At 42.2% G+C, this 21,756-nt stretch overlaps 1 non-coding gene across 2 annotated transcripts in view; it reads left to right on the top strand.

Moving 5' to 3' along the window:
• The window catches only part of LOC421268, a 225,516-nt gene that overhangs the window by 192,902 nt on the left and 10,858 nt on the right, over positions 1-21,756 (top strand). For both annotated transcript variants that reach the window (XR_003074419.3, XR_005858509.2), the window contains one exon: positions 12,417-12,503. This is a non-coding gene — a transcript (uncharacterized LOC421268). The remainder of the gene's footprint in view (positions 1-12,416; positions 12,504-21,756) is intronic.

Genomic DNA, 21,756 nt, shown 5'->3' with positions numbered 1-21,756 from the left:
TCTTCTCTGAGATCTTGATTACCTCTTAAATGCCATTGCATTTCAGCAGACAAACCTGTTTCTCTAACAGCAGCAGAAATTAAGATACCAGGGTAAATAATGACAATAATGAACAATGAAAACGAGTGAGAAGGCAGATAGATAGATCGACTGTTTTTGAAGGATATTTATTTTCCCCATCTTTAAGCTCTAGTTATCCCTTTGTCTTTCAGAGATTACGCTGACTTTTGTATGTGACTAAAGGTGGCTTCCCAGTGGTGAGTGGTTTATAAGATGAGTCCCTTACGTGCTAAAGCCATCGGGATCACAATTCCCAGCTTCCTAGGGACAGTACGAGAGCTTAAGATACTTGTTCAGCTATCCCTCAGTTCAGTCTTCCTGAAACCTCCATAGGTCTGTTGACTCTGCAAGCAAGGAACTCGGGGATTATAATCTCAAATACTTCTGTCATTTTAAGTGATAAGCCTTATCTTTTGCAGGCTATCTGCTGTCTGACTGTCCCTTTTATCTGTACGTCTGGGGTTTTCAGATATCTGGCAGCCCACTCAGCTACTGCACTGATTGGCTGCAAGATGTCTGGACAGTTGGCCACAGGCATGTAGATTGAGGCTATGTCCCTGTGTGTTGCTGTCCTAGCATCACTCTCTTCTAGTATCTTCAAATGCTGGCAGCTCAGTGTAATCCCAAGAATTGAACAGAGCAAGAATTTCTGCTCATCTATTTCCCTATGTACTCTGTATCTGTGTTAAAGATGCGGGCTGCTCTATTTTGTTTCCCAGAGCTGTAATCTCTTGTTGTTGTCTTTGCTGAAAGTTTCTTCTTAAAGTATTATGAGTGGATGTAACTTTTAATGTAATTCCACCCAGACCTGCAATATTTTATATTTTGACAGCTAAAGCATGTCTACACTCCAAGATGGCTGTATTTTTAAAAGTGGAGTTTACTTTGGATGAGAGTGCATTGGTAGCTGCTGGGTGACACTGGGCATACATGGTCAGTTTTCTGCAGCGGTGTTTGTGTGGCAGTGATTTTCTCCTTGGACATCTTTGGACTGAGAAATGTTCTTCACTCTATATAAAGCCATCCTAATGAGTGAAGTTTGTGGCAGTGAAACTGCACAAGTCACTCAAAACTAGTACATAGGAACTTGGCCAATTAGTGGTGGTTATGAATATGCCAGCAAAGAAGAGGGGATCATTAAGTAAGAAAATATAACATAACAAGAGGAGTCCTTTCTGGTTTAGGAGGAGAGATTCTGCAGAGTAAGAAAGACTTGGTAGAAGGTTCTACCTTTTCTCACTTAAGAGAAAATGCGAGCCAAAGGATGTTTTGCTACTAGCTCTCATGCCTTGTTTATCTAATAAGTTAGCAGCAAAGCCACATTCTTCCTTCTTTTCCAGCCCCTCTTCAAATTCCATTTCTTCCACGCAGCCTTTGGTGAGTCTTAAAACTAGAGAGAGAAAAACCTATGTCCTCTCTTCCTTTTATCATTCACCTTCTTAGATCTCTACTTATGAGCTGTGGACACTTCCTCCTCTTGTGTGTCTAAACCAAGACCAAGATACTGTGGTTGCCTGTGAATTGCTGGTAGCTTGGTTGGGAGTCAGCTGCTGATTGAGCTGTTGACTTCCCTACCCATCCACCAAGCTGTGCAGGTAATTTCCTGATCCTATTTTCTCTCCTGTACTCTTAAAGAGGGAATGTATGTTGCTCAGTGAATATACAGCACCTAATAGAATGGCAGCTAGTCATTACTGCAATGCATATAAGTGGAAGATGATGTAGCATTTTGAAAGACTGGAGCACTTATTTCCTTGCTAGTCTTTTTTCCATATTTTTTCTTCGTCTGTTCCTCTCAATAACAGTGGAATTGTGCTTTCTTTATGATGCACACAATGAAATTGTGAAAACTCTCAGTACTGCCTCTGTATTACTGAGAAACAATAAAAACATGTTCTAGCATCTAGCAGTCACTGCATGTGAGGGAGAGGGGGACAAGAAATAAGAGAATCATGTCGCATGTCCTTACTGAGCAAATATTAGCTCTGCAGGGTACTGTATTATCACAAAGCACTTAAGAAATCCAAATTATTATAAGTCTGAACCAACCTCACTCTGTTGCTTCCCTGACACACAGGCTCAGCTGCTAATGTAATTTTAATCAAAGATTTGATCGACAACGTTAGGCAGATAGTTAGCAGAAGAAAATTAACACATGCACATCTCATGAGGGAGGAGATTCTTATTTTTAAGTCTACGTTTAGCTTCCCAGTATCCAGAGATGAGCACCTCAGCCATAATGCACTGCGCTTTATCTGCCAGTCAGTGGAAACAGCAATTCCTGCACCCAGGTACTTGCCTTAGAGGAGAGGCTTGCCTGAGGTCTCAGGCTTTTTGGTTTGAGGTTTTTGAAGGAAAACAACTCCTATCAGTTTTAATGTGAGGAGATGAGGGAACTTTCAGCTTCACAGCTTCAGGCCTCCTGTGAATGCTGCTGGCTGAAGCCTCCTTCTATTGCAGTTAGACCCATAGGGTACATCCTCTCGTTAGTCTTCTAATTAAACCTAGGTAATGGAAAATTAAAACACTTTGGTGGCAAGAAACACCGTGCTCAGAGGTTCTCCTGCCACAGCAGGGCAACGCAGCCAAACATTCTCATTGCCCCGAATGCAGGGAGCGTGGGCAGGTCACAAAAGAGCCAGTCCAGGTGCAGCAGGCCGCCATTTGCTGGGCCTGCTCCTCATCTCTCCCTTCCCAGCTGGCTCAGGCGGTGGTGTGGCCCAGCCATGAGGAGTGACTGCATGACCTTCTGGGGCTGAGTTCTAGCAGTCTGTGCCAGCAGGTTGCAGGGCGGGCTGTGGGATTTCAGCTCCTCTGGGAAGCCAGGGAGAAGCCTTTGGTCAGGGCAGCACTTTCCCAGCCAAGTAGGTGGCACGGTCCAGAATCTGCTTAACAGAGCTGAAATGTGATGGTACAAGACATTTAAGCGATGTCAAATTTAAATCCTTATTAAAAAGGAGTGTTCTCTAGTCTGCACCAGGCCATCCATCCTGGTAATCTCATTCCATATTTCTTTTGTTGTTGAAAGAAGAAGTAGATTAATGGCAGCACAAATCTCAGTAGAAGGAGTGTGCTCCTTATAAGGCAGGCTTGGGGGAGAGGTGGTGGAGGTGGTAACATAGGACCACTTTGTTGCCAGAGAAGGTTGTGTTAGTACCATTTATATTTGAAAATCTGTCACCCCAGTCAGCATTGTTCAGCCAAATCAACTCCATCTGGATGAATGGAGCTGAGGATTACCTGTCAGACAAAGGCCTCGATGGCACATTGTCCCCCAGTGCCAGGTGTTAACCGCCTGCTGGTGGTGGTGGAGGATCCGCATGGACAAGGGGTGGCTGGCAGAGCTGCAGCTGGGTGGGGTGGGAGTGTCTGAACAATGCCTGCTTGTCCGGAGCTCTCTCCCAGCTGATCCAGCCCTGCCTTACTCTTGCCTTTTAGAGAAATATGGTCGTGATTCTTTACGGTCTTGAATCAATATACAATCTTGCTAGACAAGTGAATGTTCGCTATTTGCACCGCTGTCAACACATGATGTTTAGTGAGATTCCTGTGATGATTTCTAAAGCCTCAGGCTCTGGCGTCACATGAATATAGACTCATCCCTAGCTTCTTGTAAAGGAAAAAAGAAACAACACCAAACCTAAAACAAAAACCCAAAACCAAAAACCATAAACGAAAGCTTTGATCTGCACGAGCGTAGAAGACAAGGACAAAAGTGTGGTGCCAATTTGCCTGTTAGAAACAATACATGGCAAATAAAAATAAACATGATATTTCTGAAAACCTCACAGTCTTCAAGCTTGTCTCATGTTGATGAGAGGAGGCTGACACGGTCACTTGGAGAGGTGCAAAACACCATAAAGCCACATCGTGCTGTTAGAGAGGCTTGTGGTATGTAAGTTTCTCCCAATACAGCCACTTGTGGGTGTTTAATTGCTAAGTAATGTGTAGGAGTGTGGATGTCCACACACCTGTGTAAGGACACAAAATAGGCATTCCCTTCCTGTTCTTTGGTAAAGGCTGGGCTTGTTCATGGTCATCTGGAACTCTGAAAGGAAGGAGGCAGCATTGCCCACTTCCTGCTATAGCAGTCCCACAGATCTCCCTCTCAGCCCCAGGACCTTGCTGCTTCCTCCTGCCCTGGAGCTGCTCTCACTGACCAGGCACAAAGTTCTGCCATCAAAGCTGTAGCAGAAACAAGGATTCTCTGGACTGTGGAGAGCATCAATAAAACTCTAATCCAGAGTGGAGAAAGGGCGTGTCTTCCCCTCCATCTTCAGAACTTGTATGTTAATTCGAACACTCACATTTTAAGTAAAGATTTATTTAGCTAATGGACTCCTGATGGCCCTAAGAAACCAACGAGACTGACTGTGAATGGACCGTGTCCTCTGAAGGTATGGGGCAGCCTCATATTTAAGGCATTTCCAAGTCAACCATTATATACTTTAGTTGATAGAGGGGCTAACGCAGTAGGGCATGTCTGCAAAGTGTGATCCTGAGTGTGGACAGGAAGAAGGATGTGATCATGCCCTTGTCTTTTTTTGTGGAAGTTGTTTAATGTAGCTCTGTGGTTTTTTTTCAGTTGACTTCTTATTTTGGACCCCCCAAAACTGAGATATTACATTATATTTTGTGTCAGATGGAACCTTCTGTTACCATCGCTGGAAAATGTTTTGGATTTTGATGGAGGAAGAGAAGGAAAGAGGAGTATTTTGAATCAACCCAAGCAGATTTTATTTTTCCATTTCATCCACTGAACTGAAAAAAATAAAAAAAAAAATCAATGATTAGTCCTGCCCTAATCTGGGGATATATATTTTAGGGATCACATTATTCTGAATACGTGCATTACATACTCAGGGTAAAAATCCATGCCATTATTGTGCCTGTTCAGTAGCCACTTTTCAAATTGAAATATTTCAGCCATTTTAAATGACGTTTTTATTTTTGCAAAGACGCTAAAAGCAATTAGAGGGCAATATTGACTGTTCACTTGCCAAATTCCACTGTTCCAATGAAAGCTGCTTTTGAGTTACTGTACACAAGTGCAAAAAGCATCCCAAATCATTTTACATACATTACAAGCAAACACAAAAAGAAATCACCATTTAAAAGAAAAGAAAAAGCCGTTTATAAAAGAAATGCTTGCTCCCAAGTTGAAACCATGTGTCAGCCTAAAGCAATCTGTTAAACTGGAGTTATGAACCCCTGGAAAAAAAATAGTTGCTTGCCAGGCAGATGCTGAGACTTGCAATTAAAGCAGAAGCATTGCGAGGAGAGGTCTCGTGCTGATGTTCTGCATAGAGAAAGTTCTTAGAAAACCCAAGGTGGGAGAGGTGATGAATTTCTATCTTCTCTGTCATTAGCTCTTGTTGGTTACCTGTTTGAGCTGTCACTTTCTTAACAAGAGTGAAAATGCGAACCTCTTGCATATGACTGTGTACAAATGACCAGGATGGATTGCGTATGATTTTGAAAGATCCTGATAAACCCATCTTTCCAGAATTGAGAGGTACGTCCAGTTCACCTGAAGAGCTATTGATTTCTGCTCAGAATGAGTTTATGCAGGAGGATCACTCGTAGAGAGTTGAGCAAAAGCACAGATAAGTCATCTACAAACTTTTCCAATGAGCTGAAATATGAGGTGCTGTTTGCATCCAGAGAGAAGTATCAGGAGCTCGCTATGATGAAGCTTTTGACTTGAGTGGTTGGTTGTTTACCCAGGCTGACCTGGCAGGAGATTGTAGCAGATGCCACCATTCCTGTAGGTTGGTTCCTTGCTCCCACCTTGTCCATGCTGTGTAAAGGGCTCCTGCCTTTGACGTCACTATCTATTTGTATTAAAATCAGTTGAGTTACGTTGTTGCATTGTCTATTCTGCTATCTGACATTAATTTATCTTTGGGCTGTGAGCCAACATCTGTCTTCTTTGCCTTAAGGCTTGATTCTCATTAACTCTGAGGCCTTGTTACACCTTCTTGGCAGTGAAAAATAGCCTTGCAGCAGAATTCTATTTACACCCATTTGGTGGCCCCTTTTCACTTCTGACACACTTTTCCACCTTTTCAATGCGTGCCCTGAAGAACTTCTGAAAGTTTTGCTCTTGGATCTGTGTTCTTATTACTGTGTTGTCTGCCGGCATGCATGGAAAACAGAGACTTTATCTGCCAGAATTGAATGAGTTTTTATCATAACAGTCCAAGCAAATGTCATGATTCAGAGCATAAGAGGATCAGCAGCAAGGATGAGTTGCACAATAAGTCTGTGTAAACAGAAGTCAGGATGTGAAGAGGAGGAATGGCTTCCTCTCCTTTCAAGTCAAATGTTATCCTAGAATCAAACTGGGGTCAAATTTTTTGAAATCAGTGGAAATTCACCGTATTTTAAGAGGCTGTCATGCAACTACTGATTTCTCCTCTCTTCTGTATCTTTTCCTGCTCCACCTTGGGGGAATTGAGAGTTTTTCCTTGGACATCCCAAAAATGGTTGATATATAACTGATATTTTCTGGTGTGGTGAAAACAATTTTCTGCCTCGTTTCGAAAGGACAGTTGAGTGCCACACGGTGTGCCTTTGAGACAGGGGAAAGATAACTCTGTTGAGAATTCAGCACAGCCATGCAGAAAAGGAAAGAGAATTCTTTTAGTGGAATGACACAAGGACTATGGTTAGTAGGCTGCACTGAGCCACTCACTGTTCATGGGAACGTAGTCTTTATTTAGAAATTATAAGTAAAGATCAGCTAACCGCCCTACTGAGGACACTTATTTGTCTCTGATCTCCAGCCCAACTGCAATAAATGCAGATCAAATGTTCACCATCCATATAATAACAAGGATCTGATCCGAAGCACATTTCATTTTATGGGGATACCTTGGATCACATGGTGTTCTATTACGTTATATATGGATGCATCATTATTTGAAGGAAAAGAAGGGACAGAGCTGAAAACAACTGTAATAGCTAGTTGGAGCTCTTGGTGCAACTGGAGACACTGTCTGAAAAGTAACACCTCAGCCAACGTCCATTAATAAACTTTGTGCACAATTTGCAGTGCTGTTTTACATGGTTTTATGCTATCTTCAGTTAGCTATTAACATTTTGAAAGAATTAAAATGGAAAATTTAAGCAAGCCTACTGTCAGGGATTTAAAATAATACCAAAGCTTCTACTGACTTCAGTGGAAATTATAGGTGCTCTTTGGCTCTGGGAATGCAGCATTTATACTTTGCTAGGTAATCATAAAGAAACACATTGTGCAGAGCTTCATGCCAGATTCCCCATTACGCTACAGGAATGTCCTGATTGCAAAACGAAGAGCTCAGAAACCAGGGAGCAATGTGGTGAGTGTGGTGGTGGGGCCTGCCTAACCTTTGCACCTCTCTCTTCCAAAAATGCATTTTGACTTGATCCTTTATTACTTAACTGTTTACTGCTTTTACACAGAATCTGTGCCTGATTGAGAACACCAGATGGATGGTATATGGCCAAAAACGCAGTTTGTTCAACAGTCCTTTTGCATGCTTGCCACCAAGTGCAGCTTTCCTTTATTATATATCTTTCTTATCTATGTAAAGTAAGTTGTGGCTTTTCTCTTTCTTTAATGAACTTCCCCATAGTGCCCGTTTTTGCAAGATCTAAGCTTATCAAAATTAGTGAAGATTTTCTCTTCAGTCGTAGCCCTGGGAATGTGTTTGTCCCAAAGTCTCATGCATGGATTTAGGCATTTAGTTCTGAGCATAATGATCTCTGGGTAGCACATATTTTGTACAAGAACATTGGTGCATCTGAACAGAATGTGAAAGCAGGCAGTAATTATGGGTGTAAGTGGAGGCTGTGGCATCTGTCTCTGCCCCATTATCCTAGGACAATGAAGGACATTTGGGGACAAGAATACAGCACGGTGTATACCGCATCCCTAGGCTTCATTGCCCATATAAGTAACAAGGCAGAAGCAGAGACAATCCCATCGCTATTTTACATTTCCACACTCCTCTTCTGTTTTTCTCCTACCTGATAACTGATGCAGCAGGATCATGCAGGAATTAAAAAAGAGGAAAAAAAAAAAGATCTGTAGACTTGTTTCTCTTCCTCTCCTGTGTCCCAAAGTTTCTCTATAGACTTTGTTTTGTTCTGAATGGGATGCGTCTCATATTGTTTTAGGTGCCAGGGAAGTAGAAGTCTATGTGTCATCCAGTCACTTGCTGTAAATGCTGTAACTGAACGATGGAGAAACACACAGTTACAGCCCATGGCTGGTGTGACCTCTTTCCGACACCCAACCTAGCAGGGTGAGTCACACTCTTGCTGTACTTCTCTCTGTCCGCTTGCTGTGCAGAGAGTCCTGATGACTGGCTCTGAGCTGGAAGCCTGCAGTTGAGCATATAAAATAGGGGTGGAATCCTATTATTCCTGACTTCGGGGTGTGTCTGTCAGATTTTTGGGCCCCTACTCAACAGAGCCCAGGGCCCGTGCTTTGCTTCAAAGTGGTGCTCCTAGGCTTTGCTGCAGGGAGGTGACATTGACCGCCTGCCTTGATGCCAGGCTGAAGTAGCTCCTTACTGTGCGTTTTATGGGGTATTTACAAAGAGTAGCAGAAAATATTCCACTGTCTCCAGCTGTGTGCGAGACTGCAGAAAATTCAGTGCAGATCCATTCGTCTGGACCAAAGTTGCATTAGCAGTACTAAAAAATGGGATGCCTAACGTTAGTTCTTTTCAAAGGTGCACGTGGGCCCTCAACCCCGAAGCACTGAATATCTGTTTCTTTCACAATTGCTGCATTTTTCATCTGTCTTTGGCAAGTTTTAAAAACGCTTTTTGCGCTGTCAAATATAACCATATTACAGAGAGGTACTTTTTGCAACTTCAGGGGAATTTCCTATGGAACTTCCCTAACTGTCATCTATAACCATCGTCTGCGACACACAGAAGAGAAGGTACTGAAAAAGGATGGTTTTTTTCTTTACAATGAGCATCACTGTTTATAAGTGCAAAAAAAGCTTTTCATGCTTTTGATTTCTGCAGCTGCCTTCAGTTAAGGTGGACAATGCAGTTGTTTTCTTCTGGAACAACTCTTCCACGTTTCACCTAGAAAGGGAAAAAAGCCATCACTTCAGATTTGTATAAATATTTGCACAAAGTTAATTCTAGAGTTTGTGTGCGATTGTCTTTAATCGCTTTGAATCATCATAATAAAGAAAAGAACCACTGTATTTTTCCAAGAACTGTATGCAATTACGTACGGAGTCTGAAGCAGTGGCTTAAATGTACAGGGTTGGTTAAGTACGGAAGGAATGGATTTGGCTCACCAAGTTTGAGATGAAACAGAGCTGTTTCTGGAAAGCCATTAGGAGTGTCAGTTTGGAAACCAGCTATCTCTGCACCTGCTGGAGAACTGCAGTGAGACCAGTTGCCATTGCCCTCTCTATTGGCTGTAAGAGTATAAACAGCGGTAACAAATTTGGGGGTTCGGAAGGTGCCGCCGATAGCAAAGTGGGACAGGGCAGAGCTCTGCTGTCTTCAAAGGAGAGCAGAGAAGGGCAGAGCAGCTGAGAAAGGGCCTGCTGTGTGTCTGGAGGATTTTGAAAGCTTACTGCAGGTCATGGGCTGGTGTGAGAGCTTCACAATCTGAGCTCGGAAAGCAGAAGCTGCCGTTATTGCGAGGTCTGGGAATGGTGGAAAACCAATTGTTGCACAGCATGCATTTCTCCAGGAGCAGTTGCGTCAGCCCTGAAGTGAGGCTCTTACTTGAGTGTGGTGTTATACCAGGTTTTTACCCTGCCTTTAGGGCTGGGTGGTGACTGTTATCAGCGTGGATCATACTGGTGTGCGTTTATTCAGTTGGGACAACTTTTAGAAAACAGTATTCTGGTTCAGGAGCATCCCTTCTGACTTCTTGGTACTTTTTAAAGAGTCAGGAGCTGCTTAGGACAAATACAGCCACATTTTGCTGCTTCTGTGCTGATGGCCACGCAAATCCCAAAGGAAAGGGTCCCAAGCCCTCGCTCTGAAGACAGCTCTGAATTTCAGAGGTGTCCCCGACCCTAAGTACTAGCCGGCTTCAAATCCTGTGTCTGAGCAGCTCCAGGCTTTCTGGGGTTTGAAAACTCAATTCAGATATTTGGCCCAGCTTCTTAATGAAAACGGAAAATTGCATTTTGAGCCTCAGCCTTCCTGAAGAGCAACCCGTGCCAAATGCGAGGCGTTGGAGATGAAAACAAGGATTTGCAGGACGCGGTGTCCCATGGCAGGCAGAGGTCAGCGGGAGTGCCGAGCCGAGCAGGACTGGCCCCTCCGGCTGGAAACTTTGCTGTTTGCTCCACGGCCACTGCGGTTTGAGGCGCGCGCAGGTGCGTGGTGGGAGCGAGCCATTTGTTTTGCTCAGAAGAGGATATTTGTGATTAGGGAAATCACCAATTGTATGCACTCGTGTTTTTTGTTTCCTTCTTAAGGAAAAAAAAAAAAAAAAAAAAGAAAAGGGGGGGGGGGACCTTTAGAATGCCAAAAGCTTGTCTTAATATTTCACCGAAGTATTTTATAAATGCACATTGCAAATGGCAGTATAAATTCTCCGCTATGGAAAATTGCTATCTGGTTTGAAACTAGGCAGGATAAATAGAACTATAAAAGGTTACCTGGAGTAAACAGATAGGGTTTCCAAAATGTACCACATGAGATAGATTGGAGCTCATAGTAATCTATTTTCCATGCTTAACATACGCTCAGCATCAGCTGAACTCTGTAACTGAGCTGCCATCTGTATCAATCCTGTTCCTAGATGTCATGGCCCTGTTAATGAAATCTGGAAGTGAAATTGTAAATGGATTCGGTGAATGGTAGATGTCAGCCATTGCGTGATGGGCAATCATCAATCATCCACTGTCAGTTATTTCTGTCTCAGTGAGTAAGCCTTTATTTAAAGCATAAAGTAAGAATGTTGCCAGACCACAGGAACAAGCCCTGAGCTGTTTGCAGGTGCTGCTATTCACAGCTGCCAATTAAACCCCTGACATTTCCATAATGGCCAAGAGGCAAAGCATATGCACTTGATATAAACATTTTTGTAAAAATTAATCTCAGTTTATCAATACTTCACTTTTTCTTTTCTTTTTTTTCTCCCCCTTTTTTCCTTGGCTATGTACAACATCCTACTTGGCCTATTGTTTGTTTGCTGTAGAAAGAGAGAAATAGGAGTTGGAAAGCAGCCAGGGCGTTCATTTCCCCAGGATATACAGTAGATTCCAGTGGCTCATTTCAACCCTTAATTGGGGAGGGAAAGCACAGTCGTGAGGAATCAGACCTTTGGAAAACGTTGCGTGTGCCCCTTGCCCCCCAGTCATGCGCACGTGCTCCTCCCCAGCGCTTCGCTTTGTACCCGAGCTGGCTACAAATGCAATGCTTCATCTGGCCTATGCTGTCCCTCAAGTCACCCAGCTCGGTGTGGTTCTTGGCCACCCCACTGAGATTTTTGCCTTACCTGGGTGTTCATGGAGATCTCTGGGTGCGTGGCTGCTGCTGGTCCTTTTCGTTCACCCTCCGCCATCCGAGCTTGGTTGTTTTAGGTGGGTTTTAGTTTTTTGAGAGGAAGAGAGACGAAAAATATTTTCATGGAAAAAAAAAAAATTATATATTTCTACAGAAAAATAAACTGCCCTGTACTGCCACCTGACATTTATAGTTTGGAGGACATAAAACTTTTCTGAGGTTCCTTTATTTCTTGCTCTCAGCTGTTTATAGTTCTTCGGGGGTACGCTGATCTATAAGTAAATACAGAAAAAGAAAGGGCTGCATTCACATTTCCAAGGAGATTTCATCGCATGCTGATTGCTCTGCCCCATTTTGCTGCAAAGCCCAGACAAGGCAGAACAGTGACTGAGAAACTGGATAGCGCTGGGGCATTTTAAAGTTGGCTTCTTCATTCTGCATGGTACTAATTAAGATCACAGAAGTCAAACAGGAATCTAAAGTGTATTTTCATGTATTGTATTATCTGGTTGTAAAATTATGCACTATTGGTTGAAATGGATTTCTGAAACGTGAAGACTTCCGTTAACATGATATATTGGGAGCTGATGTTAGAGGGCTTGCTGGCATGTGTGTATTAAATTGAATGTGATTTTTTGCCAGATAGCTGTGCTGGTATGAGTGCTAATTGTCAGATGCACACATACCGGTGCAGCTTTTCTTAGCATCACTTATTTTATTTCACCTACCTGCACAAAGCCGTCCTGCCTTAAGCACTTCCCTGGCAGTGGAAGTGTGTCTCTATTGAGAAGTTACCTACCGATGTATTTGGAAGTTTTAAGTATAGATTCATCTTTGCTCAATTTGCTATTTCTTTTGTCCATGTAGGTGCCTTGTGAAGTTCCATGTTGCTCCAGATTCCAGACAGACGCTGCTTCGTGTACCCAGGACCTGTTTCAAATTCAGCTAATTCAGGTAATTTTCTGGCATGATTTGAATGCTTCTTAATTTTTGAATGCTTTTTTAAATTTTCAGTGTTTCAATCAAAATCATTCAGTGCTTTTGAGATCCACAAATAAAGTAGGCATTAAAAAAGAATGTTACATTCTAAGTAATGCCAGTCTAGCTTAGCTCTTCTTAGAACCTCAAGGACCAAACAAGCTGAGCAAACTTGCCCAGGACAGATCAATGAACTCCACTTTTATCAGCTGTTTCTTGTATCTTAACCAGAAAGTGGCACAACAGGCTGGCTTATCAAAAAAGTTCAGTGGCAGAAACAAATCCCAAGCTAAAAGTCTTAGCATCATGCACTTCCCTGGGAGATATCTGTGGCCATAAGTTTGTTATCACTCAAGATGACAATCTAATCTGTGTACTTCCACGTGAGCAAAAATAACTGCTAAATTTTGGTGAAATCATGTTGCAGTGCTCTCACATCTGAATCAGCCTCTGCACTGAGCTAAAAGGCAAAAGTAAAAGGTAACTAACCCACATTAGGCTCAGTTCCTGTGCTCTTGTAGATGTTACAACAATAATAATAATATTGCTCTGAGTATGTCCACATGACAATGCAGAAATACCCAAGCTAGCTGTAAACGAACCATTGTAGATACTGGACGCAGTCTAGATGAGACAGCAGAGAACACCGAGAGGACTAATTTACCCTGCTTTTTGGCAGTGTTAGCTCCATATGGGCTAATTTATCCTGCCAGAAAGCAGGCTCATTTATGGCTAGCTCATTTATAGCCAGCCTGAGTACCTCTTTGCTATACTGGAATTTGCAATGTAGACGTACTTTCTATTAAGGTGACAAGTGTGTGATTGTAGTAAGTAAAAATATGGAGGTTGGGATTTTGAAGGCACCTAAGAGTTTCTTTCTAGGGCAGTTTAAGAGGTTACCACCTCCAGTGATCCGCTTCACAACTTCTGCTGAGGATAACTTTCTCCATACCTGAGTTGGTATGGGGGGATTATATGCCCACCACAGAGCCTCTTGAGTTTACGGCACAATATTTTAGATTAAATCAGTGAAGAGGGTGTGCTTGCATTAAGACATTAAATGATGAGCTGAATCAGAGCAGAGGTATCTACGGGCTGCAGTAGCAGGGCAGGCAGCTTGGATGATAATGCTGCTTGTCATTCATCTTATAAAGCCCAAAGAGAACTGGGCACCAGGTCCCATGGAAGCATCTTTCTGCTGTAGAGTGCAATGGGAGTTGGGTATCTCATTCTCCTCAGATCCACTGAAAAAAAACTGTCAGCAATATCTGTCTTTTTAGGGTTGCATAGATCCAAATGTTGCAATCCAGTCATCTACTGTAAAGTCTGCTTAGGTCTCTGATCCAATAAAGAAGCTGTTACACAGACCTGGCTTTCTAGCATGACTCCAGTGAGATTTCTCAGGTGCTTAAAACTAAATATATTTTTAAATGAAGATTTGTTTGTTCAAGCTCTACCTCCATTTACTTCAGGGTAGTTAATGCGTGTTAGCACTTCTGGTGCAAAGGGAGACTAGCATTTAGAGCATGATTTGGCATTCGGGAAGGAAAATGAATACGGCCGCCGTTCTCACTTCTGCCAGCGCAGTCACGTACGATGTGCTCCAGGCTTGTCTCTTGCTTTGTGCTTCTTGGGCTGCCCAGCTATGATCTAGTATGCTGACCTTACAAGCCAAGTAATGACTTTCATGCCGCTGAATCCCATCAGGAACTTCATGTCTCTTGTGGTTGTCTTCATCCATGGCTAGCTTGTATTATCATTGGCATGCTTAAAATTGTGATGTTATGTTTCAAATGTTTCTAAAGCTGAAACACACAAGCTCTTTTATTTCTCTTCTGCCTAGCAGGATTATTTCAGCTCCACACATGCAAAACCTCATATTATGCAAGAAATTAATCATATCAGGGTAAAGTAGCTACTGAAAAATTGCCAAACACCATAAACATTGGTCAAAATGCAGGCCAACCATTTGCACAGCAAGTAATTGAAACTAGGCGTCCATTGGAGCGACGCGTAACTTTTCATTATGAATTAGAAAGCTTTTCAAACATAAAATGATGTCTGAGAAGACTGCACTACCTAAAAGGTTTCAGTAAACACTCAAGAAAAAAAATAAACGTACTAAAATATGCTGGAGAGATCAATCATGCTTTATGGTTACTTGCTCCACGTAGTTTCACACACATTCTCCGATAAACAATGTCCCACACGCTCTGCCCAGACCCATTATTTTCTTCAGCACCAAAGCATCAAGGGCCAGATTCTCATTTGGTTTAAGTCAGCAGAGCTCTGCTGAGGTTGACTGCTCACCATTGATTTATGCCAGCTGAAGATCTGGCCTGAAGAGTGACAAAAATGTAATTTTATGTTTTATTTATGGGTGTAAAACAATAGTCCTAAAGGGAGCAGATGTTCCATGTCGAGGGAGGAGGTTTATGAAATGCAATTCCAGACACAAAAGCTAATCTCTGTGGTCAGGGAAGGCATGAGGCCTGTTTTACATGATGAACTTTAATTGAAATCTTGCTCTTTTGTGTTCGTTTATTTCTTCTATTTGGGAGCCGACAAGCGTCATTTAAATTACTTACCAGCTGCCAAACACCTTAAAAAGCACTAAACAGTTGACTTAAATACCTGGAGAAGGTTGGACAATTTTCACTTGTCCCCTCGGTACCTGCTGAAGCGGTATTAATTTGGTATCCCATATTTTTAATTAAGTGGTCACTTTGCTGAAGAAAATTCCATCTGTTTCAGATGGAGCTGTGGGGAGAAAAAAAATCATTCAGTTTTATGAAGGGTTTTGCAATTGTGAGATGTCTGTTTTTTTCCATTTTGGAAGAAAAACCAAAGTATTTTGAAATTCTCTAAAACAGAGAAGGGAGCGCCTGCCTCTAAGTCTCGGGTCCCAGACCTCTTATTGTCCCCAGTGCCCAAGCTATTCTCTTTGTGGACCATCTTCCCTCTGGAGCTCCTAAAGTGGAAGTTTATTGTTGCTCTGAACCAGTAGCCAAAAACCGAAGTAAGGGAGCTGAGAGAAAATCAGTGGTAACAGTCTGCTTTCAGGGCTGTCACAGATTTTGAAGCACCTTTTCATCATGTTTTCTTTCAATGAGCTGACAAATTTGACTCCTACACCACTGCTCCACTCTGCAAAGGAGAGTGCGTTCAGTGGTATGCCTTCACCTTGGTTTTATGTGGCACGAGAACATAACATGGTGAAATGTGAGCTCAGAGGCACAAAATAGTAGTCAGCAGAGCAATACTGGCTCACATCAAATTAATTTTGGACCAAAAAGTGGAAGGATGAGATTTTCAGCCTGACTTTCCATATTCCTCCCCACATCTGTGAGGTCAAGCACAGTGTGTGGGGAGCTTGAGAACAAGCTGAGCTTATCAGAGGCTGGCAGTGATACCTAGGGGGCAACTTCATAACCAGAGGGCAAGTGGAGCAAAACTGCAAGTGGATATTTGTGTATCCTATTAAAGGTAAAAGAGTGAAACAAAAGTGCAGATTGAGGAAGGATGCGTTTGAAGAACAGAATGCAGCAGGAGCTAACTTTGTCTCATTTTAGTTGGAAGTCCCAAATGGAAGGTGTGATTTTGTTCTGAAGCAGGATGAGCAGCAGAAGACTGAAGTTCTCTATAAACAAAAATTAGAAAAAGAAATTGAAGGCTTAAAATTGGATTGCAGGAAACACTGAAGCATCTCATTCATTTTTCAGCAGAATTTTTTGTTAGTTCATTTAAGAAATCTGGTGCGTCTTCATTGTAACACTTTTCAACACAACAGCAGCAACGACCACAACTCCATTCTAGAAATTTCAAAGCAGGAGCTTCCAAGGTTATAAAAATGCTTAATTTTTATTCACCTCCCTGAAAAAGAAGTTAGCACAATAAGTTATTCAGAACATTTTAATTTTGTTAGGCATGTCATTTGTTCCCTTTCAAAGCCACTCAGACCCTAATTTCCAGATTCCAGGGTCCTGATTTGCATCATGTAACGGGAGATGTTTTTGGTACAGCCTTCACAGTCAGTCTGGATTTCCTTAGAAGCCTCCCAAAGCCATCTTGTTCTGCTGAAGAGCAGGGTAGAGAGACTAGTGCCAAGGATCAAGTGAATCCCACCCAAATCTTCTTGTCCCTAGGGACAGCTGCTGTGTTATACTGAGTAAAGCAGTTCACACCTCTATGCAAGATATGCTGCGTTTGTGAGAGAAGCTTTTATGTACTGAAGTCACAGAAGAGTAGTAAAATGCTCAAACAGTTGGAAGGCCTTAGATATAAGGATGTATGGAAGCACCTAAGCAAGTACCCATGCCAAGTATGGGAGGAATATGTTAGATGGATAATTGTCACTAACAGCTGAAGGGGAATAAAATTAAGGCTTTTCAGGGGAACCTGGGAAATAGGTTGGGTTGTGATAAAGGGGGAAATAATTTTCTTATCAGATGATCTGTTTGGCCTGGAGAGTAGTTTCTAGGAGAAGCAGTACTCTCAGGCTTTGAGTCATTTCCTACCAGAGCTTGGAAGGGCACAGTAGAGATCCCTCTTGTCAGGGCAGGGAATGAAAAAATAGGGTCTACTGATCTTACCCAGCCCTCACTTCATTCAGCAGGAATCTGTTCCACTGACTAAATCAGGATTTGGATCAGACCCATTTTTACCTCCTATGTTGATGACTTTCTGAGAAGACTTAGGAAAAGACACAAACTGGAGCCCAGGAATGCAGCTGAGAATGGCTTTTTTTGGGCTGCTGTAAGGAAAAATGCAAGTCTCCAAAAATTATGAAGAACACGGCTGGCAAATGAGAGGGACTGCTTTATAGCTGGGAGCTGAGTCAAGTTCTGAAATGTATTTACAGAATTAAACGACATTAAGCTTGGGTGTTGCTAATTCCCTTAATACCGCAAGGAAACACTTCTCAAACAGCAGCTATAAGGGCAGCGTCATTGCTTGGCAAGTTTTGCCTTTGCCACAGCAGGGGGATTTTGCCACAGCTCTGCATATCCATCTTATTTTATTTATGTGCCTGGCATTTGAGAGTGGTTTTGTTGTGGGTAACAAAACACAGCTACGTTTTATATCTGATTCAGAAGGAAACAATAATGATAGAAGTGGGGTAACATTTTTGTATATGCCTGAGTGATTCCCTTTGCCTGTTTTCAACCTACCTAACGGCAAACCTCGCTTCAGTCTACACTGGTCTAATTAATTTGACAGGACTGGAAACTTGCTCTTCCTGTTCACACTTATTATTCATCTCTTCAGAATGCCCTGTAGGGAGTACGAAGCACAATAAAGCAGTATTTACCAAATCCCTCAATGCTAAATACACCTTTTAAGCTGACTCTGCACAATGCCAGCAGTGAGAAGATCTGACTAAAGGGCAGCCAAAGAAAAACAACATTTTCCAGAGCATCGTCTCTTTACACATGACTAGCGAGTCTTAGGCAAGGAAACTATGTGGTTTTGCCCCCCTCCAAATTCTGCAGTAGGCTCTGGGGATCCCGGTGTACTCCTACTGTATCTGAAACCTTGGCCGTAGCCAAAGCAAATGACAGAGTGATCATACTCAATAAGATATGATGTTAGTTCACAGGAGCCACTGGGTAATTTCATACAGGCGTATCTTTTAACCTTTCATCACCCAAATTAGAAACATCATCACACAACATAAAACACATCTGAAAAATCCATCGGAGACAGGAACTCAGAGCCATGTACAGTAGAAATAAGCGTTTTGAGAATTAGAAAGTGTTTTGAGAAAACACTGAAATTGAATGTCAGGGTTCCTTTTTTTTTTTTTTTTTTTCCTAAATTCTCATCACAGAAAGGGACCTTTTACAAACACAGGAGGCGATTAAGGAATTTAAGAAGTGAAACATGCTTATTTGCACACACTGGGGAAGTAACTCAGGCATTTCATATTTTAAAAGTGAAAGATCTCTGAAAAAGATTTTCGGCAGCAAGTTACCAGTTGGCTCCTCAGCTGTAATCGTCCGCTCCCTTTGCGCCTTTATGCCTCTGTAAATCTCACCTTACGTGAAGTTAAAGGTTACGTTTTCAAAGTACCCGACAAAATTTCTACGCAGCGTAGAGCAGCACTGCACAAATATACCCAGATCAGCTCAAAATGAACTAACTCGAATACCAAAAAGGGTGGAATCACGGCAGTTGTGCCGTTTTTCCAACTTCTTGCTCTTAACCTCCAAATGTTGCTTTGTGTGGCGTTCGGCCAGGCTGAGATGCCACAGAATACAAGTCACTTTTACAAATGGTACCTGGAGCCAATTTTCAAAGGCATATAGAAAAAAGGATAGGCATTCAGTGGGATTTTTCATGGCAGATGCCAAAATGGAAAGTAATCAGCAGCATAGGTGCGTTTGGAAATTGTATTATCGGAAATTATGCTTCAAACTTTTGAAAAATTTGAGAATTGGATTCCTGATATACTTCTGAAAAATTTATGTTGAGTCATTTTTCCTAGCTCCTGAACCTCCTGGTTCATTTTGGAGAGCAGCAAATCCCAACATATTTTATGAAAGACCATGCACACGTACATCCCAGGCTTCCTTATTCTCCAGAGTCTTAGTTTTCCTCCATTTATTTGTTGAGCTATGGAAAATTTCATCCTTACTCCTTTCTCAGTTGTAGAGATCTGTGCCGTTGTTCATCTCCATGGAGGTATTTGGGACTTTGAGTAGCGCACTTTCCTGGCCACGGCACAAAACATAATGAAGATAAACAGGAGACTCCCGCCAGTTCAGCTTGGTTTTGTATCAGGCTGTAATAAAGAGAGGAATTGGGATCATTGAATTTTAGATAGAAAAACAGCTCAACTCCTTCAGGCGTAGCTCGTCTCTGCTTTGCCATAAAGGAAAGCCCACTTTCAGCAGACTGAATCCGGAATAATACCTTGGGTAACTGGGAATAGAAGGGGTCTCCATCGACTTTGGGGGGAACTACTGTATGAAAAAAAAAAAGGTGTTCTGGCAGTGGCCTTTGCTGTGTTACATGAGAAAGATGGTTCTTGAAACTAATTAATCCTTGAAAAGATCAGCTGACCCATCTCATTGTTAGCAATACATTTTTAATTATTCATTTTAGTCAAGCATCATTTGAACACAAGTCAATTTGCAATTTCATTAGAGTACAGAAAAGGCCTGGGGTCTATTCCTGGTAAAAAGGAAAAAATCTCTGGCAAAATTTCATAAAGGATGTTAATCCTCTAATTAATTTTATGTATCAAGCAAGAATTAATGTGTCCTGCTATTTAAGCAGAAGTCATCTTGCCAAGAAGTGCATTTTGTCATACCTTCCCCTCCAGGAAAACCTCTTTACAAGCTTTGTGGCAAAATACCCTGGCAACTAATGACTAGCTTTGAAGCAACATTCACAGACCATTTGCTTTGATGACATTTGGAGCTTTCTTCTCCCCCCCCCTCCTCATTCCAAAGTCTATTGTAAGTGTAGTGCTCTCACTGCACTGCCTTTGAAAACTAATCAATAAAGTAAGATTTGTCAGGTTGCATCTGAGGAGTATCACATCTTTTAACTCCTTTCTTGGTTGAGTTGCTGTACACATTTTTAAACTAAACCTTATGAACAGATTTGAGTATGTTATACTTAACCATATTCACAGGCACGCAAGTGTGACGCGCTTCTTTTTCTTCCTTATATTAACTTCAAAAGCTCAAAGCCTATGTCAGTTAACCTTCCATAAAACTGACATTCTATGGCCTTTGTGCATAATCAGATGATGGATTGCATGTCAAAAAGTCACAAATAGGGAATGTTTACCTCTGTTACAATGATGAGAATTACAGTATTGCAAAAATGGAAAAAAGTGACTTTACCTCACGCCAGAGATCTCCAAAGAAAACGTATCCATGTTAGCAAACACTGAAACAAATTGCCTGATGCCGATCAGCTCACTAGCATTAGTATAAATACGAGAGCAAGGCAATCTGTATTTGTAGTGGTGGATGGGAGATCAGAATATGGGCCACAGTGTTTCACCTTTATTGTAACTTTGGACTTTTCTTAATCAATCATTGCTAAAATCTTTAGGTCTGATTTCTCATTTCAATGGCTTTGTGTAATGTGTCTCAACTGTACCTCGTCTAATTTAATAAGATGCAAGCTAAGGAAGTACTTAAGTTACTTATCAAGGGTTTCAGATGACACATTATTATTGTACTCAAAAGTCAATATTTGCTAATCATGTTAGTACAGGAACTGATCCAGAGCTACAATTCTTGAATTGCAAAGGCATTTAAGATTAATGAAACCTATCTCCTCCTCACTCAACACACAAACATAGCAGCCCCCCTCCACCCCTCTTCTGGAACGGACAACTCCATGTCTCGATAAGAGAAACCTGCCTAGCCCATGGCTTTGTGGGGAAAAGCTTTTGAGCTTCTTAGCCTTCTCCCTCCTGTGCTGGCCTGGTCCTTCTGAGCCTGACTTCAAGCACTGGGGTGGTTCATGTTCAGCTCTTGGCATCTCTTGGTTTGGTGTTGACACTGATACAACACCAAACCAATTGATTCTACTACTCTACCTCTGCTTTTTGCAGAAGACTGCAGTTGAGATGGGGAAGAGCTGTGTGATGAGCAGAGGTAGAGCAGTGTGGGCACAGTGTGAGGCAGGCTGAGGAAGCCTGATGGCTCATCTCATGTTAGTTGGGATTGCTCATGCTACAGGCTCACACATTAAAGATGCTGAGGTGTTGAGCAAGCCTTACTCCACACTGTGGCAGAAGAGCAGTGAGTTGATGCCTTGTTATGCATTCTCATTTTTCTTTTATTTTACATAATGGGAACAGTAAATATATGCTCTGTTTTTTTCCTTTTCCATTTTAAAGCTGCTGATGAATTTGGCATGGATAGTCCAAAAGATTTAGTGTGTTTCCTAGGGCTAGGAACAGTGCAAGCAGGTGATGTGCAGGCTCCCACACGCAGAGCTGCCAGCACACTCTCAGGCTGGATTTGCAGCCCCTGGGCTCTGCCAGGCTCAGGCTCCTCCAGGCATTCTGTCAGCTGCTCACAGGCCATGCCTGCGTGCAAACATGCATGCAGGAGGAGCAGTATGGTGACTTCCTGATGCGATCGTATATTTATTCAGAAGCTGGCTTAGAATGAGATACAGATTTGCCTTGAAGCTGCAGCCTCCTGGGGTCTGAAATGTGGCTTATCTGCTCCTCATCATATATTACTGTCGTTGGTAT

The sequence above is a fragment of the Gallus gallus genome, chromosome 3 (assembly GCF_016699485.2).
Source record: "Gallus gallus isolate bGalGal1 chromosome 3, bGalGal1.mat.broiler.GRCg7b, whole genome shotgun sequence".
Lineage (NCBI taxonomy): Eukaryota > Metazoa > Chordata > Aves > Galliformes > Phasianidae > Gallus > Gallus gallus.
The sequence above is the reverse complement of the archived record's forward strand: the minus strand, read 5'-3'. Positions and strand labels throughout refer to the sequence as shown.